General features: G+C 43.4%; 1 protein-coding gene and 1 long non-coding RNA gene across 9 annotated transcripts in view; one reads left to right on the top strand and one right to left on the bottom strand.

Moving 5' to 3' along the window:
- Positions 1–14,474, bottom strand: part of ESRRG (estrogen related receptor gamma) — a 549,788-nt gene that overhangs the window by 509,332 nt on the left and 25,982 nt on the right. For 2 of the 8 annotated variants that reach the window (XM_088799144.1, XM_019743599.3), the window contains exon 1: positions 2,457–2,592. The exons of 3 other annotated variants lie outside the window; for them this stretch is intronic. The gene's annotated coding sequence lies outside the window, so the exon portion shown is untranslated. Of the gene's footprint in view, positions 1–2,176; positions 2,318–2,456; positions 2,593–3,116; positions 3,206–14,474 lie in introns of those variants that run through there. 3 more of the 8 variants (XM_074317033.2, XM_088799146.1, XM_019743837.3) reach the window with 3 other exon arrangements.
- On the top strand, positions 2,508–7,661 carry LOC148758184 (uncharacterized). The gene is made up of 3 exons (XR_016021561.1): positions 2,508–2,644; positions 4,712–4,812; positions 6,675–7,661. It is a non-coding gene; the product is annotated as an uncharacterized LOC148758184 (long non-coding RNA).

The following is a 14,474-nucleotide window of genomic DNA, read 5'->3' as shown; positions in this document are numbered from 1 at the left end:
GAAAGATGAAATATCTTGACGATCACTTAATATTGAAATACTGGTACAGTCATAACTGGTGCTCCCATGGAAATGGGAACATGGCACCCTCTTGCTAACCTTTTAATTTCTGGAAAAATTGCACAGAATAAATTGAGCAGAGCACACATGGGAACCTAATCGATTGATCTGCTGTAGTTTGTTAAAGCATCACCCGTCACAAAGTCCCTTTGTGCCCCTTACAATTCCTATTAAAGGAGACCAGCAGGTTTCAGTGTACAGCAGGCACGAAGATTTAAATGCTGTTTTGATTTATTAAAGAAAATAAATGATCTTTTATCTATGTTCATCACCCCAGTCAGTGGACAGTTTTATGGGCCCTGACACCACTCTCAACACACACATTCTACTTCTATGTAACATGAACTTAAAGTTATGAGAATTCATTGCGCAAAAATCACAAAGCCAGACATAACAGACACACATATGTTTGAAAGATCATGTAGGCCTACTTTATGATATACTTGATTCTTTTCATATTTGCAGGAAAAGAGGCCCTATCAATGTCACTTCATCTCCATCAGGGTTTCTATGTACCTTCTTTCTGTATGCTATTCCTCAGCTCAGATTTGAGAACCGTTCAAATTTCCCTCCCTTTCCCACAATGACGGAACTGTTTCTCAGGTTGGTTAACTCATGTTGATAACATCAAATCTACTGGACAGAAAAAATATGATAAAAGAATGCTGACAGCACTCCCCAGCCCCCTCCCCCTGCCTTCCCCTCTGGCCTGCTGCTTTTGAATCTGGACATCTTCCCAACACACTCCCCTATTTGCTCTTTGGGCAGCATGAGAAACAAAAGATTGTTTCTCTTCAAAACCAGACCAAGTCTTTTAGCTGCTTTGAAACACTTCAAAACATCTGCAGGTTTCTGGATCTTGATGTAAAGTATTAAGCAGTAGCGTTCTGAAGTAGTAGGAGGTCATATGTAGACCTAATAGCGTCTCTTAACTCATATGCTGAGAATTTCTTCTCTCTCTCTCTCTCTCTCTCTCTCTCTCTCTCTCTCTCTCTCTCTCTCTCTGAGAGAGACAGGTGATATTTTCAACATTGCCCTCTACTTTATGTTAGCAAAATCATTTGCTTTCTGTGTGTGCCTGTGTCTATAGTAGGGCCACTGGTTCTGCTGCTACAACACAAACATAGCAAGCGTGCTTCCCCAGCTTAAGCAGACCCATGTGGCAATTCACAACATACCCGAAGCAAGCACAATAAATAAACACATACATAATCATTCCACAGCACTGTGCATGCAGGGGTTTCTCCAGGCCCTTCCGGACTCTTCCAGAAATGCTCATTAAGATTCTGAAAGGGGGAGGGGGTGCAGCTGGAAGGGAAGAGAAGGGGAGGAGGGAAGCTTTGCCCTCTGTGTCTTTCTCTGAGAATCTTCCATCACCAAACATGCAGGGGAGGTGGGGGGGGGGGGCTCTATTCTGCAGAAGCTTCTGACAGACTTGAGGGGTAGCAGGGGGTAGGTGGTTTGAAATACTTAAAATGATAGTCGGGTGACCTCCGTGCAACTTCAGAGACTCCCTTGGGAAGGTGAACGGGTTGGGGGACTGGGAGGGAATGAGGCGTAGAGGACATGAGGGAGACACCTAGGACGACAGCGGCAGCAATCACCAGATGGATTTTCCAGCCCCCGACAGCAGTCCAAACTCCTGAGGCCACCCTCACCCCAACGACCCCTCCCCCATCCCCTCTCCCCAGAAGACCCAGGACTCACCCACTTCCCTCCCAGTCCCGGTGCCCTAACTCTGCCCTCACTCTCGGCCACTTTACCAAGCACTGAAGTCTCTATCCTGGAAGGGGGATGGGAAAGGTGTTTAAATAACAAATCTCCTTGCAATTAGAATTTATCTGTGTCTCGAGCACACACGCTGACAGTTTTGCAGTCGTGGTAAGGCACGTCTACAAGAGGCGGACAGTACTTATGGCTGTGTTATTGAGGGAGGGATTGCTGCTGCTGCTTCTTTTTTTTCTTTTTTTTTTTTTTTCTTTTTCCAAGAGACTCTAAACAAGTGCAGGGGGAAGGGGGGTGGCAATAGAGGTTTCAACCAGGACTGCAAATCAAGAATGCCCCAGATGCAAATGTCTGTCTCCAGATGTTGATGATAAGGATTTGGACCAGTTACCTTGGCAGGGTCAGAACTGCAGCAGGGTAATCGGGTGAGTCGCCGGGGGTTTTAAAGAAGCCCAAGCCGGTTTCTTTGGCTAGAAAAGTCTACCAAACCCCCATGCAGGAACATTGCACATCTTACACACGCCTCCTTTCACTGGGTTCCCGCGACCTCAGCCAGCGAGGGGGTGCTGGCCGGCCCGCCGCTGGCAAGGGCACGGCCACCGGCTCGGCCCCCGCGGGCGCGGGGCCGGCCTGGCCCCTGGGGTCCGCGTCCCGAGCGGCTGTGCACTCACCGAGCCGGGCTGCGAGGGGCAGAGGGGCGCCCGCGGCTAGCCGGAGCGCCCAGGCGCCTCCCTTTTCTCTTGGTAGCGTCGGTCCGCACTCCCTGTGACCCAGGACGTCATGATGCCTGCCTGTTTTCTCAATGATAACTTGGCAGAAGAAGAGAGAGGCTGCCAGGTTCTCCTCGGGTGGTTACGTGGTATGTGCACGTTTCTGTTTGCATGCGTTTTTCTCTCTCTTTAAAAAAAAAATAAATAAATATCGCTATATTTTTTAAAAATTCCAGGCACTGTCATGATTTGATTGCATTATTGCGTTTGCATAATTGGCGCCTCTGGGTGTGTATCTCTGTGTGTCTGTGCGTGTGGGTTTTTTTCCCCTTTAAATCCTGCTGCTACTGCTGCCGCCGCAGCCGCTGCAAACGGAAAGCAAGCATGCGTTCATCTTTTGTCTTTCATTTTACCTTCAGGGTGACATTCAGTGCCAACTGCTCCCTTTTGACCGTCGCCAATCCCCGCCTGGGCAAAATAAATTTTCAAAACGTGGGGGGAAGGGAGGGAAGAGCCAGCCCCTCAGTCCCGAATGGCGGGGTTTCCTTCCCTTTGACTCTGGACCCCAAACCTACCGGCCCACCTCCCACCCCCGGAAAACCCGGTTTTCCTTCTACCCACCGGGCCCAGGCAGAGAATCGGCACCCAGGCAGCGAGGAGCATCCACCCAGGGACAGACCCTCATGTTCCGGGCTGGCCCTCGCTGACTTGCATCTCTCAGTTGCCTTCCAGTGTGTAGGCCTCTCACAACTGAGCTATTTTTGTCTCCCAGAGATGTTCTTTAACGCCTTTTAAAAATGGGGAGGGGGCAGGGAAGAGAGAGAGGGAGAAAGAGAGAAAGAAAGAGAGAGACAGAGAGAGAGAGAGAGAGGCCCAAACCCCTATTTGAGTGGCTCTACAGACACATTAGGAAATTGGGGGGTTGGGGAGGGGGTGCTCCTGGCATCTGACCCACTAGGGGAGTTTGAAAGAACAGAAAGGATAACCAGCTTTTATTTGAATTCTACAACAGCCAGAAAGTTTTTGTTTTTTGTTTTGTTTTGTTTTGTTTTAAACACAAAGCTATCATTGCTGGCTAATCACATTATTTGTCACTAACAATCACGTTCTCTAGAATCAGTAGAAATGGTCTCAAGTGTAACCCTTGGTATTTATTTCTGTGCACACGAAAATGTATTTTAGGTAGTGTGATGCTATAACAGGAAAACAGAAATCTTGTCGTTTTATTACATTTAGTTTGTGTTGTTTGTGCTTTGTTGCTAGTGTGTTGTATGCGGCTCCTGTTCATAATGATATTGTGTATATCAGTCACCTTGTGTATATTACTGAAAAATAAATATCTAGGGCCAGGTTTGGCAAATATTTGGCCCTGCTTTCTCACTAATTCCCTATTGGGAGCAGCAGAATAGGTTTAGGAATATTCCCCCCAAGTCTCTTGTTGACCTTGGGGTGTTGGTCATGTATTGGTAAAGTCACTGTTCCTACTGATTCCAAATTCCTGAAAGATGACAGCAGAAGCCAAGGCTGCAAAAAAATAAAGCACGGAGGAGAGTGTCAGATCTGAAAAGCAAAGACTTTCGGACTCATCCAAGATCAACTGCAGCTGCCGGAGGTTTAAAAATAGTTTACCTATTGGAGAGGTTGGCTAAGTTTAGTGAAAAGAGCAAGTAACTGGTTAGATCTCTTCCCTTTAGAGTCACAGGCCAAGAATCCCTAGAAAAATTCCATAGGAAAGACCTTGTAACTGTGCAAAGACCAGATGATCAGAGTTGGAGAACAGCCTCTCCGACGTAAACCTAAGAGGGTCTCAGAATTATTGACTCATAGACAGATTCTGAAACTTGAATGCTGGCTCGCTACCCTCAGCAATTGGACCGGCTCTCTGGCCCTGCTTATCAATCTCCTTGGGATGCCAGAAGGATGAATTGGTGCAGTCTTGCCAGTGCTTAGAGGTTATCAGTGTCAAAGATGACTCTTAAGAAGACAAGGGCCTACCCAGAGCCGGACAGGTATCCTCTCCACATCACTGATAACTTGTCAGGAACTATCCAAAAGGGGCTAGTTAATATTCAATCCACTAACCTGGTTCTCCAGCTTTTTTACTTATTAACCTCCAAACTGGACCCTTAAAGATCCACTAAAGGGAAAGAACCATAAAAATCTGACTCACTTTAGTCCCTTGAAATCCATTTTCTTTTTCTTTTTTTTTTTTTCAGACAAATGCCTTCCATGCTGTTTGTCACCAATCCAAACGCCAATTCAGGCAGCCACGTGGTTTCCTTCCCCAGGGGTGAGATGTCTGAGCAACCAACAAAGGGTAGGGGCAGAGTATTCAAGTTCCCTGGAGGTTTGAATAGAGCCTTTCTAAGCCCAGATTCTCTAAATTCAGTTCTGCCTAAGAACCACTCTCCGTTGTTTATTCAAGTTCAAGTTCCTCAGGCTACTTTCAAGTCTTTATTTTCTGGCCTCACCCGAAATATAATAGTTAATATTGTTGTAGCCTGTTTAGTGTAACCTCCCAACCCAAACCGAAGGGCGTAAAAAACGCTTACTAAGGTGAATGGAGCACACAGAAAGCACTATTCTAACCTGTACTTGTGCTGAGAACTTGTAAATCGCATTCAATCTCCTCAACAATATGAGAGAGGGATTATCGGTATTCTCATTTTATCCAAGGAAATGGAGACATAGAGAAGTCAAGTAATTTGCCCAAAGTTACACAGCAGGGATTCAAATTAAAGTGCCTTGAGTACCTACTACCAAGCTCTCTGCCTACTTACTTACCCAGTCAACTTTCTTTCCGCCTGGAACCTGGCATGCATGATCCAGTCAGCTGGTCACCCACCGCCCATCTCACAACTTGTGTTAATTCCTCCTCCAATGTCCTTGCCCAAGCACTCAACACCCTCTTCTTCCTTCCTGCTGTTCAAATTTTACGCATCGCTCAAGGGCCAAGTTCAAATCCCACTGTGCCCACAAAGCCATTTACGACTTACATGGGCCATTTTTGGGTGTATTGATCATTCTCTAACTCTGTTCCACAGTGTTCACTTCTATATATGACACCAGTGTTCTTTCACTGTGCTTGGGTTTATTCTTCCTTCATCTCTTCTTCACCTCCCAATTCCTTTCTGACAGGACTGTGAGGTTTTTTCCCTGCCTCTGCTCATTTGCCGGACATGGTGCCAAGTCCAACACTAGCTCTTATCAAATAGTTTCTGATGAAGTAATTGAAACAAAACTGCCCTTTGGAGAGCAAGGATGCCAATTTGCAATTTGATAGAAATTGTAAGTTTTATGTAGCTAAACTTTTATCCTTTTAACTGGAAAAATTGCACGCTTGTTTCTCCATATTTTGGACAGACCCTAGAAAGCCACCAAGTAAAATCAATGGTGAAATTATTTCTTTGGAAGAGCATATTTCAATGAGGTAGAATTTAATGAGAGTGTGGGGTTAAGAGGGAGAGTGGACACATATTATAACTGTAGTTTTGGAAAAGCGATTGTAAACTTACTCATTATGACTTTTTACCTGTTATAAGCCTTTCTCTGCTATATTTTGAACTTTCTGAGTGTCAAGAAATCAATTTTTCTGCTTAGAAAGATAGGAAAACAAGTCAGGAAGACCTGTGATCTTATGTTGGGTTTGCTACTAATCAGCTGTGTGTGTCTTCTGGCAAATTACTTAATCATTCTGGGCCTCAGTTTCCTTCTTATACAAAGAGATATTTAACCAATTTCCAAGTTTCCTTCAGCTTAAAGCTTCTACAAGTTTGAAACAGGATGTGAGAGAGAAGGAGAGAAAGAGAGCGTGAAAGAGAAAGGGTTCAGCCTAGTAAGACTGTTTCTTCTGTTGTTGTTTTTTGTGGATTTTTTGTTGTTGTTGTTTTTGTTTTTTTTTGTGTGTTTTTTGTTTTTTGGCGAGGGGAATATAAAAAATATGCTGGGGACATCAGGTGAAGTTAACTGAGATCATATTTCTAATTCCTGAGCATAGTTAAGGGTAGCTCAGAAAAAAAGTCCACACACAAAAATATCTTCATATTTACCTTTTCCAAGATGGTCCCATTTATGTGAGATAAAATGATCAATAACCAAGCGTACCAGTAGCATACCATATCACCCAAACGTTATTAGTCAGCACTCACACTTGCCTATAACTTGCTTTCTTCCTTGCAGATTCCTGTAGAGACTTTTGATATGAATGGATCCAACTATTTTTGTCTGGATGCCTTAGGCTCATGCGTAGCTTGAATTAAATCATGTAGTTGAGGAGTACAGGTCTACGATGAAGAGACTTGGGGGCTTGCACCAGAATGGGACTTTTTACATGTTTCCTGATGTAACTCACTTTCAACAAGCCTCTCTCTGTGTTCCTTTCCTTCTTTATCCTCATGCATTAAAGGTATACAACTCATGGACCTTCTCACCAGGTCTTTGTTAGGAGAAATGCAATGGCAGAAGTGAAAGCAATCTACACCAATACAAGAAAATACTATCACAGCAGATGTGCCTTGATTTACACCAGAGCTGTGTTTCTAAAAGTGGCCCAAAGTGAGTAGAGCATATGAAGACAAGAATTCAGGTTACCTGGCCGAGAGTGTAAGTTGATTGCTGCGACGTCTGGCTAGTGTTAGCCAAGCCCTGGAGTTCCTTACAGTCAAGACGACTGTGCAGACCAACGGCTGGTCCCAGGCCCTCCTCAAAAGACGTGGCTCACACTGTGGGATAGTATTCCAGGTGATCGAATCAACTAGGATCCATCTCATTAGAGCCCGTCTTTAAAATAGAGACTTAGACCATGCCTCTGACATGGAAGGATGAAAACAATTGCATATAATGCAGGAGTTCTCAACCCAGATTTCATGACAGTGCTAGGGATCCATGGATGAGTTAAGAACGTGTTGAACTTGTAGGCAAAATGTGTGTGTGTGTGTGTGTGTGTGTGTGTGTGTACGTACATGTGCACGGTTCTCAAGAGAAGACCCATCCCTTTCATCACATTCTCAGAAGGGTTCACGGCTCCAAACACGTTAAGCACCATGGATGTAAGAATAGTTTATTTTAAAACTGAATGGAAAGAGAATGACATAACCATTTAAGCCAAATGCCATGCTGACTACAACATGGATTGAGACACAATAAAAGCTCCAATCATCAATAACATTTATTTTCAAGGTATTTGACTTAACTGACATGGGGAAAGACACCAGCCTTTTAGAAAGATTTGAGTATTGAATTAGACTAAAAAGAGGGTTCTGATTTTGTTTAAGCTGGCTGGACAACTCTCTGTTCACTAAGAAGGGTGGATTAGTGTGGGAAAACACTCCTTATTTCTGGAATATAGTTAAAGTACACTGCAGAGTCAGGTGGCAAAGAATGGGGGCCTGAAGCAGAATTGTAAGAGTGGAGTGGGGAAGAAGATTGGGGGGATACTTGGCAAGGAACTGGAATCGACAGACTTTAGTGTCTGGCTTGCACAACTGAGTTCATGATAGGATGTTAAAGAGGTACAAATAAAGGCTATGTTAAGAAAATAATGAATTTTGTTTGGGACATATTAGGTTTAATGGCCTTGGGAAAGATTTTGGAGAAATCTGTGGCTGGAGAAATTTACTTGTGACTCCTGAGTGAATTGACAGTGGCTTCAGCTGGTGATAAAAACGTGGGATGGGGGGTGATTATGAATGTAAAGGATTTAGAAGCATCTGAAATAAGATTGCATTTATTTGAATAAACTCCAATTTGTAAAATACTCAATTATGTAACACCCAAGGCAGAATAGTCTTGGTGATTTTACATATTTATCGGCACCTGTATTTACACCATCAATGTCAGAATGGAACATCTCAGATTTTGTTATTTTCCACCTGAGGTTTTCTGGAGTCCTTTCATTTCAGGGCTCTCTTTTCCATTTGAGATAGTGCATTCACTGCCTGGGTTCAGAAGGGAGAAAGAACCTTGGCAACCCGGTTCAACTGGAAAAAAATCATCAAGATGTCACCTGATGCCACAAGTTAACCACTGTGTTCTCAGCCGTGTGGCCCTGCCAGTTGCTGAACCAGCAGAGGAAAGAAAGTCAATGTCATGGAAAGAACACTAAACGTGGAGTCAGGACACTTGAGTCAGCGTCTAATTTCTACCTCTTCCTGCACTCATGACCCTGGGCAAGTCATTCAACTTCTTACCACCTGGGTTCACTCCCACCACCCTTTAACACCTGCCCTACCTCCTCAGGGAATGATCCTTCCAGCACTGGTGTTCAAGGCGACGGCCAAAGGGGTGGTGGCATGAGTGAGCCCAAACACATGCTTCAAAAGTCACTTTCATTATCAACATCTCTAAGAAGCTGCCTCCCACTCTCCTCCCTGTGACCGCCCAGTGGGATCCATCACTCTTTGTTGCTGCCTCTATCAACACACTTCTAGGACTGCACTTACCATACTTTAATTAGGCTTAATATGTCTGTCTGTGCTGCTCAGTGACAAACGCCTTTAGAGTAACAGACGCCTTTAGTTATCTTGTTACTCCTAGTGCCGAAGCACACAGTAGGTGCTCCATAAATATTAAACCAATAAACTATTATCAGGGGAGATCAGGTGCCTGCCTCTGTTCCTAGTCCCTGAAAAGTCTTTAGCTAGTCTGGGAAACGGACAAAGCAGGGCCAACCTTACTGATAGCCATAAACTGTATGGTACAGAAGGGGCTTCTCTCTCGTCAAACTCCCATGCTTCTCGTTTATTATGCTACTTTCTGTGCACGGTTATTATAAGGGAATAAAGTATGTCATTTCCCAATCATACTTATGCTGAACATGCAAAACCTCCCCGCCTTCCAAAAAAATGTTAACACTGACTTCATCTGACACTGATATACAAATGCTGGATACCAGGTTTTGCCAGAAAGCTAAGAAGAAAATGAAGAGGGTGGAACAGGCCACGGAGAGGGCATCCGAAAGGAGGGTTGAATGGCTGGCACAGTGCAGTGGGAAAAACCAGAAAACAGAACCAAATGTCCTCTTTTGAATTCCTAAGGAATGATCTTAAGCTCTCTACCATCAGTTCTTGCGTCTTTCAAATGGAATTATAATATTTAAGTATCAGGGTTACTGGGAGGATTAAATGAGATAACGCCTTGTCAAAACACGCAGCTGATAAAAGCAAATTCTCCCTGCTCCCTCTCTTCCTTCTCATCCATTTACCTTCCCAGAAGAAAAAAGGAATAAAATCCATCAATTTGTAAACCACAATCAACTCGTAAGCTTTTCTCTTGGCCAGCCTGCTAAAAAACAGGATCCCAGCCTGCTAAAAAATGGGATTAGTTTATGCCAGCAGACTCCAGACTTCATACTGGGATCCCTGGGAAAGCTTTGAAAAATCTTCATCCTCAACTCACACCCCATAGCAATTAAGTCAGAATGTCTGAGGACTGGAGCCAGGCAACAGGACTTGTAAAAAAAGAGAGAAAATCCCAAGTTTTTCCAGTGCACACCAGAGTTTGGGAACCACTGGCTAATGTAGAGAAATGGGCCAGTGGTCCCTCTATGTGCCTGATGGGAGCCTGTTGCTAAGAAGGGCCCAGTCTTGGACTCTGGTCCAGAACAGGGCAGCGCTTTACTCTTTCACACACCCAGGTTGCCTAGGGCATCTCCTTCAACCCTCCTTTGGGAAGCTCTTTAGAAATGACCCCTAGCCTGGGTGAAAGCAGTGGACCGACTCATCGCAAGGACCCAAAGAGCAGACAGAAAAAAGCACGTAAGGCACCTGTCTTTGCAGTACTTTACAACTTAGAAAGAGCTTCTGCTCCTCATTGTATTTAATGTTCAACAACCGTGCATCCTTGGCACTCTTATTATGCCCGGTTTGTAGATAAGAAAACCCAAAAATAAGGAAGGTTCAGCTTGTCTCAGGGGCAAAGCGGCAGATTCGGGGTCACACTTAGGTCCAGGGTTCCAGGAAAGGTGCACCTTCCCAGCCCTTCTACCTCAGAAGCCCCACTGATCACCACTCAACAGGGTCCTAGCTACATCTGAAGTTTGGTTCAAAGCTATGGTCTAGCTGCTCCAACATGTTAGCAAAGAAGGAAGAAAAGGAGGGAGGGAGGGAAGGAGGGAGAGAGAGAAGCAGGGAGGGAGGGAGGAAGGGAGAGACACAGGGAGGGAGGGAAGGAGGCAGGGAGGGAGGGAAGGAGGCAGGGAGGGAGGAAAATATTTTTATATATGTTTGAGTTAAACAGGTTTCCTTCCAGCAGGCCTTTTCCAATTATTTATGACACTAATAAGCACTATGAATGTCTAAAAGTTATTATTTCCAAATGTACTGAACAGTGAAACTCTTTTTCAGCTCAGCATTTCTCAAGACAAATGTCCTACGGAACACCATTCAATCAATGCCGCATGGCACGCCTCACCTCCTTCAAGGCTTTCTTCAGGCGTTGTCCCCACAGACAGGACCTCCCTGAACGGCTGGTTTAGACAGAAACACCACCTTTTCCCCTGACCGACCCTCCCACCCATGTTCCTGCTTTGTTTCCCCCATAGTCCTTAACAGCTTCTAATATACGTCATAATTTCCTGACGTATTTTGTTTACTCCCTGCCTGGCTCTCTGTGTCTGCACACTCTCTGAGGGGAGGGCATCACCTGCCTATTTCTTTCCCCCCAGGAATACCCCCAGTATTCCTGCACGGCATAGGTGTTCAATAAGGAATGAATAGCCAAAGAGAAATGTGCCATGGAAGACATTCAGATGAAAGTATCTTTTCCACAGTTAGGATATCTTTTCCAATTCCAGTTATCCCTTCCAAGGATCTAAGGAAGAAAATGTGATCCCTAACTTATAGAAAAATAAAATGAGAATTAAAGCAATTAGACCTGTAAGCAGAGCAAAACATTGGTTAAGCAAAAAGACTGTTAAACTGGAATTGATTCTTTGTAATTTTCTGTGTAATTATTGTGGGATAAAGTATATAGGGTAGAGAGTTCTGAGAGTATCTATGAAACCTAATATAAATGTGGGCAACTATGAATGAATTGCACCGACCAAGACCTAACATATCAGGCCAGGAAACTTTTGTCCATCTACCCAAATCAGACCAAGCTGAGGTACAAAAATTCAGCAGACCCTTCATAAGACAATGTTGATCATTGCCTGGATTGAGGTTCTCCACAGGTCACACTGTGCTCTGAGAACATTCTATAAAGTTCTAATGAAGTCAGTAAACAGCAGCAAGGTTAGGTGGGTCCTTGCCTGCCATTTCTCAAGGGCTCCACACTATCAACACAATGCCTGACATCAATGGAGAGCTGTTCTCTGTAAAGGTGAAAGTGCTGTGAATAACGCAAACATAAGCAGGGAGGATGATGGCCCATGGAGCTCAGATAATGTCCCAAATGACCGATTCCTCTGCAAACACAGAGAGGACCAGTGAAGTGGTGGATACATGTCAGCTGCTCCTCTATGCTTTCCTTTACACCCAGAGAAAACACATTTATGAAGTGAGGCTCTTTTAGGAATGAAAGTGGTATTTATTAAACACATCAGAAACTACAAATCCAAATGAGCATTTCTCCACAAAACAGTCACTTGGGGAGCTTGTGTAATTACCTCAGCGATCACGCAATTGCTCTAAATATTTTGGGAATTCCCCTTTGAAAATCACCTTCATAGCTGGGTTAGGACTCACATACGAAAACCAACATCATTTCTTTATGGCTGCACTTTATGTAACAAAAACAGCCCACTTCGATCCCCGGTCATCTTGGTTGGTCAGTGAGGTACCATATTTCCCGGAAAATAAGACCTAGCCAGACAATCAGCTCTAATACATCTTTTGGAGCAAAAATTAACATAAGATCCTATATTATATTATATTGTATTGTATTATATTATATTATATTTTATTATATTATGTTATATTATATTATACCTGGTCTTATATTATAGTAAAATAAGACCGGGTCTTATATTAATTTTTGCTCCAAAAGACGCATTAGACCTGATGGTCCAGGTAGGTCTTATTTTTGGGGAAACAGAGCTGCCCATCCGAATCTCCCAGGCATTTGCTGAAGACACAGTCAGTGTGTCAGGCTGACCCCAATTCTTTGTGCAGTAGGTCATAGCTGGCCACTGGGAGTCAGTTTTCAAGCAATCACCCAGGTTTTCTTTGTGAACTCTGTTTGGGGGTCTTGTTGCTAGAACAGGCTTGGCAGGGGGACCCTAGCCTGAGCCAGTAAGCCTTCCTCTACTTTATGGCCACAAAGCCTGAACCTCTAACATTCCATCATTCATTCACTCACCTAACATGTATTGCACCCTTACTATTTTGTTTTACAAAGAGGAAGCTCTTGGTAATTAGAAGGCTGAGTGAAGGGGTATGAATGGTTTGGTCTAAAACATCCCTATGGGACACTTCCTCTTTCTCATCATGCTCTTTTGGCCAATCTCACAGCTAGGCTCAGGACAAAATTGGAGTCAAACCCTTCCTGGCCACTTAATCGAGTGACCTGGGACCAGTTACTTATCTGCTCTGTGCCTCACTTTTCCCCATCTGTGAGATGTAGCTAATCATAGTACCTATTACCTAGGGATGCTGAGAGGATTAACTGAAATAATGTTTAGCACAGTGCTCATAATTTTCAATAAATAGTAACTATTATTCATTTTAATACTTACAGGTGAATAGTTCTTAAATCATAAACTCCAGCTCTGAAATCCCAACCTCCATTGCTTACCATTGGCTGCCGATGACCATTTCCAACTGACCAGATACAAACTTGAATTCAATTTTGGCTCAACTTCTCAATTTTATTCTAGCTTCCCTACTCCCCATCTTAGTCCAAGGGGTCAATTATCTGTAGGGTCATTAAGTCCCCAAACCAAATTTATTTCAGATTCTTCCTTCTACCTTACTCTACCTCCCACACCTACAAATAAATACCCACCCACATGCACATTCACTTAGTTATAAAGTCATGTTGATACTACCTCGATATTTTTTCTTTCCACTCTGTGTGTTTTAAACCTATATTTATTAAGACATTACAAATGCCAGGTCTAAATATTACACATGCATTAATTCATATAAAGCTTACAACAACCTTATGAATTGTTATTACTATTTCCATTTTAAAGATATGAAAACTGAGGCACAAAAAGGTTGGGAAACTTGCTGGGGTTCAACCAGCAAGTAACTCTGGCAACTGGGAGTGAATCCTGGCAACTAATATTTGACAAGGGAACAAAGAATATTCAATGAAGAAAAGATGGAAAATGAAGAAAAGACGAAGAGAAAGAAAAAATGGAGAAAATCCTAGTCTCTTCATTTAATGATGCTGGGAAAACTGGATATTCACAGACCAAAAAAGTGAAAGTAGACACTATACCACTCAAAAATAAATAAATAAATAACTTGAAATGGATTAAAGACTTCAATGTAAGACCTGAAACCATAAAACTTCTGGAAGCAAACACAGGGGAAAAGTTCCTTGATATTGGTCATGGCAATGATTTTATGGATGTGACACCCAAAGCACAAGCCACCAAATGAAAATAAACAAGTGGACCTACATGAAACTAAAAAGCTTCTGCACAGGAAAAGAAACAATCAACAAAACGAAAAGGCAACCTATGGAATAGAAGAACATATGCACGGAGGGACATATAAATGACCTCAAAGGGGCAAAGCACTTTGTAAATGACAATGGGCTATGTGAGACTGAGATATCATTCTCTTATCAGCTGACTAGTCCCCAAGCAAGGTCTTCAAGCCCCAGAACTGGAACGTCTTGACGTGGAGACTGAGATAGAAAAGGGTCTAGAACAGCAAGTGTTGGGTGGTACAGCGCACTGGCCTTCAAGGTAAGGAGAATTGGAAGAAAACAGTGACCTCATTAAGGGATGAAAAGTAGCCCATTCATAATAAATGTGACATCTGACATTCTCAATTGTGCAAAAAAAAAAATTTATAAACTCTATGTTGT

This window comes from Rhinolophus sinicus, chromosome 6 (assembly GCF_057876585.1).
Source record: "Rhinolophus sinicus isolate RSI-liver-muscle chromosome 6, RSI-T2T, whole genome shotgun sequence".
Lineage (NCBI taxonomy): Eukaryota > Metazoa > Chordata > Mammalia > Chiroptera > Rhinolophidae > Rhinolophus > Rhinolophus sinicus.
This window is presented reverse-complemented; position numbering and strand designations above follow the sequence as displayed.